Here is a 5,456-nt window from a genome sequence, read left to right on the forward strand (position 1 = left end):
TTTCTTTAATGCTTTGTGGGGTTGTTTTTTTTTTTTTTTTTTTTTTTTTTCCCTCTTCGCCACGACAGCACCCACAGAGGGGATCCGCCCCGGAACAGGAAACCTACAGAGATAAATGGGGTGTTTCCCCCCCCCCCCCCCCCCCTCGCTCCCTCAGTTTTGGTTTCCTGTTCCTGGAAAGGAACCCGCAGAAGAGGATTCCTGGTCTGGTAGCTGCCTGCGTGCAGAATGAGCAGCAGGGGCCCCAGGACTGGAGGCAGCGTCTGGCAGAGAGGTGTATTCCTCCCCAGGAGAGGCAACCCGGAAGTGGTAAAGGACTTCCGGGGTCAGGACAGGAGGTAGAGACCGCGGGACAACACCCGTGCATGCGCAGACCAGAGAAAAAAAAGGTGGACAAAAAAAAAAGAGGAGCAGCTATAGCAAAGGCTTTAAAAGGAAGCCACAGACACAGCGCTAGTGCGCAGTCATGTCGTCCTTAGATGACCCAGCTTCGCTCCCGTTAGGTCAGCCAGTGGAATCCCCACATGGCAGTAGACAGAGCAGTGCTACAAGGAGAAGCAGTAGCACCAGAAAAAGTGGCAGCTCCAGGAAGGAATCTAGTGGACCTTCCAGGCAAGACAAGCCCTTAGAGAAAAAGCGCAAAGAAAAGAAGTCGTCCCATGCCTCGCCTCAGCCTGGGTCGCGGACCCCGCAGCCGGTAGTTTACTGACGAAACTCACGGGTGAGTGTTTTGTGGTCAGAATACATAATTGATGGCCTTCTCTTTCTGGTCCATACCCCCTTTAGGCTAAAAGAACGGAGAAGGCGAAACATAGTGTGCCTTATGTTCTCAGCCCCTCCCAGACAGCCACCCTAAGATTATGCTAATCGTGTATTGAGGAGGCCTTACAGGAGGAATCCTCACGAAAGAAGGAGGATATCTGGGCAATGATAAGAGGAGCTACGGGCCTTAGGCGGTTCCAGTAGTTTGGGGGGTCACTCCTCCGTGAGAGAAATATGTTCGCCAAGAGGAGGAGGCTCGCTGGCGTCAAAGTCGCCGTCAGGAACCGGGGAACTAGATTCCGATAAGTCCCAGGAATACCTTTCCTCAGAGGACGAGGACCAAACGTGTTTCCCCATGAACAGTGTCAGTAATTTAGTGAAGTCTGTCTGAAATACCATGGGGTTGCCAGAGAGTAAGGACCCCAAAAGACATAATGTTTGCAGGCATTCCCAGTGGTCCCAGCTGTTAAAGAGCTAGTTAAAAGGGAGTGGGAAAAACAAGGTCAGAGAACCTTCCTCCCCTTTACGTCAAAGCGTAAGTACCCCTTTGACGATGAGGAGTTAACAGCCTGGTCGAGAGCCCCCAAGGTGGATGCGGCAGTGGCCTCTACCTCTCGTAGATCCTCCCTGCCGGTAGAGGATTTGGGAACTTTGGCTGATTCTTTGGATCGTAAAACCGATACATTCCTTAAAAGATCTTGGGAAGCATGTACGGCAGCCTTTAAGCCCGCAATAGCAGCCATGTGCACGGCAAGATCAATGTTGGTGTGGCTGAATGACTGACTTAGAGGACAATATTAAGAATGGAGTAGCTAGGAATAGACTCCTTTCCTCTATGCCCCTCATTAAGGGAGCAGCGGCCTTCCTCTCCGACTCCTCCGCGGACTCTCTCTGGTTATCGGCTAGAGCGGCAGGACTGACCAATGCAGGCAGGCGGGCCTTATGGTTGAAGGGGTGGAAAGGAGACACACAAACAAAGACTAGACTGTGTGCTATACCCTGCCAGGGTAAGTACTTGTTTGGCACGGAACTGGATGAGATTTTGACAAAAGCGGGGGAGAGGAAGAAGGGTTTTCCTAACCCGTATGTTCCGTTTAACAGGAGGGCCTACAGGAAGCCGCCGTTTGGTAAAAAGGACTTTAGACCCCTGGACCGCTGGGGAAATAAGGACCCCAAACAAAGGGGCAACCTATTCGGGAAACGTCCCTTCAGGGGAGACAGATCCCGATAAAACCATTATACCGGTAGGTGGCAGGCTATTAAAATTCAGCCGCCAATGGGAGAAGGTGACATCAAACCCATGGGCCATAAATATTGTGTCATCAGGCCTAAAATTAGAATTTGTTCGGCATCCACCGAACTCCTTCCTATTGACTTCTATGAAGTCCCGGACACAGCAGGAAGCGCTGGAGATGGAGATTGCAGTACTGCTAACTAAACGGGTCCTAGTAGAGGTCCCAGAGGACGAAATAGGAATAGGCTTTTATTCTCCTCTATTTTTAGTCCCAAAACCAGATGGCTCTTACAGGACTATAATAAATTTAAAGAAGCTTAATACCTTCTTAAAGCTGAGGTCGTTTAAAATGGAATCGATTAAAGTCTGCAATAAAGCTTTTGTTCCCCAGGTGTTATATGGCAGTCTTGGACCTAAAGGACGCCTATTACCATCTCCCCATGTATCGTGGGCACCAGAGGTTCCTGCGGGTAGCAGTCTGGTTCAAAGGTCGGATTCAGCATTTCCAGTTTGCGGCAATGCTATTCGGGATTCGGGCTATCCATGGCTCCTCGGGTATTTACAAAATTGATGCTGGAGGTGATGTCGTATGTAAGGCTGAATGACACCCTAGTTGTCCCTTACTTAGATGACCTACTCATAGTGGGAAAGTCTGTTTCACAGTGCGAAGCCAGAATAGCTAAGACTATCTCATCCCTAAAAACACTAGGCTGGCTAATTAACTGGGAGAAGTCCAGGCTAGAACCAGTAACCTGTCAGAGGTTTCTAGGCCTGCAAGTAGACTCCGTAACTGATGAATGTTTTCTGCCACACGCCAAAGTGATAGCCATAGTCGATAAGATACGGAATACTACAGGAAGACCCGTAATATTGAGACAGGGTATGTCCTTGCTGGGGTCCCTGATATCGTGCATTCCAGAGGTGCAATGGGCCCAGTTCCACTCCAGAGAACTACAGTGGGCTATTCTGCAGGAAACAGACTGCAGGGGCGGTTGGAGGGGAAGATGTCCCTATCGCCCGAGGTGGTTGAATCCCTAAAATGGTGGTTAAATCCTTCCAATTTATCGAAGGGAGTGCAATGGTGGGTGACTCCCTCCAAAATACTCACCACAGATGCCAGCCCCTTAGGTTGGGGGGCCCATCTAGAGGAGCACATGGTACAAGACTGGTGGCGTAATGATGAAATAGAGACCTCCTCTAATGTAAAGGAGCTAACAGCGATTTTCTATGCGATATCTCATTTTCTCCCGCAGTTAAGGGGTGCCCACGTAAGAATCCAGACAGACAATACCACCGCAGTGGCCTATATAAACCGGCAAGGATGCACGCGGTCGGTGCCACTGATGTCTATTGCAGGAAAGATCATAGAAATGGCCGAGGTACATCTTCTCTCCTTGTCAGCACTCCATATAAGAGGAGTAGACAACTCCCGAGCAGACTATCTCAGTCGCCAGGCCCTATATCAGGGCGAGTGGGTCCTCAGCAGGTACGTCTTCGAAATGATAGCGTCAGAATGGGGCAGACCAGAGAGACCTATTCGCGACCAGAGCCAACAGGCGCGTAAGAAGGTTTGCTTCACTCTACAGGTCAGACAACCCAGACATTCTAGATGCCCTCCAAGCACCCTGGACATTCCAGCTAGCCTATGCCTTCCCTCCAATGGTTCTACTACCAACAGTAGTCAGGAAGATAAGACAGGAGAGAGCGAGGGTCATCTTGATAGCCCCTTTTTGGCCAAAAAGACCGTGGTTTTCATGGCTGAGAGCCATGTCAGTAACCGACCCGTGGATCCTGCCGCTGCACCAGAATCTTCTCTCGCAGGGACCCTGCTACCATCCACAGGCCAAAGCCCTGCACCTAGCGGCCTGGAATTTGAAGGGGAGCTACTGAGGCAGAGAGGTTTCTCAAAGAACCTAATCAATACCCTGCTACAAAGTAGGAAGGAGTCCACAACAAAAATATATGCTAAAGTGTGGAGAAAGTTCCTGGCCTTTCACCCAGCAAAACTAGCCGGTGAAGTACCCATTACGGCCATTCTAGAATTTCTGCAAAGAGGCCGAGAATTAAGGCTCTCGGTAAGCACTCTAAAGGTCCACGTGTCAGCCCTAGGAGCCCTATTTAACTATAACGTGGCAGCGAATAGATGGGTGACCCGTTTCATCTCGGCTTGTCAACGCTCAGAACCGGTGCATATTCCTCAGCTACCAGCATGGAACCTTACTCTAGTTTTGGATGCTTTCACTCAGGCACCATTTGAGCCCATAAGCTTGGCATCAGTAAAGCGCCTCTCATTAAAAACTGCTATGCTAGTAGCCTTAGTATTGGCTAGAAGAGTGAGTGATCTTCACGCTCTATCAGTAGACCCTCCGTTCCTGTCAATAACACGAGACAGTCTGATTTTAAAGACAGACCCGTCCTACCTTCAAAAACGGGCAACTAAATTTCATAGATCTCAGGAGATATACCTACCTTCCTTCTATGAGAAACCGTCAACACAGGACGAGGTGAAATATCACACTTTAGATGTGAAAAGAGCGGTGCTAGCCTACCTAGATAGGACCAGTCCCTGGAGGCAGAGTAGGTCTCTTTTTGTCTTCTTCCAGGGTAGCAGGAAGGGGTCTGCAGTTACATCAGGCACAATATCCAGATGGATTAGAGATGCGATCACAATGGCATATTTGGCAAAAGGAGAAGACCCTCCACTGGGGATTAAGGCGCACTCTACTAGAGCCATATCATCCTCCTGGGCCGAGATGGCGAACGTCCCAATTGAACAAATATGTAAGGCTGCAACCTGGTCTTCTCCGTCTACCTTTTATAGCCACTATAGACTAGATTTGTCCTCTACCGAGGATCTAACTTTTGGTAGATCAGTCCTTAACACGGTGTGCCCTCCCAAGTGATTATCTCTGGAAATCTCTCAGTGGGTGCTGTCGTGGCGAAGAGGAAAAACCGGATTACTTACCGGTAATACTCTTATGTAGAGTCCACGACAGCACCCGCTCACTTCCCTCCCGTAAAGATTTTTTCACACGTGGGTCTCCTTGGTGGTGGAGATTATGAGTTAAGTTAGATATGTGATTAAACTTAGTAAGCATAAAACTATATAGGGGTAAGATAGATGAATCGCCCAAACAAATTGACTAAAACATGTATGGCGGTTCCTCCGTTGTTCTCGGTAACACAAAACTGAGGGGGACCGCCCCATTTATCTCTCTGTAGGTTTCCTGTTCCGGGGGCGGATCCCCTCTCTCAGTGGGTGCTGTCGTGGACTCTACAAAAGAGTATTACCGGTAAGTAATCCGTTTTTTTTTGTGGTTTGAGCACAGCTGAAGATTTAAGACTGAGTAATTCCCATATGAAATGCCAGTCTCTCTAAATGTCCTCAAATTTTCTATAGTGTGTATAGCTGATTTCGACTTTAGTATTGTAAAATTGTATTGAGCAGATTTTCTGCCTA

Source organism: Dendrobates tinctorius, unplaced genomic scaffold, assembly GCF_039654945.1.
Source record: "Dendrobates tinctorius isolate UK_male_01 unplaced genomic scaffold, ASM3965494v1 ptg000165l, whole genome shotgun sequence".
Lineage (NCBI taxonomy): Eukaryota > Metazoa > Chordata > Amphibia > Anura > Dendrobatidae > Dendrobates > Dendrobates tinctorius.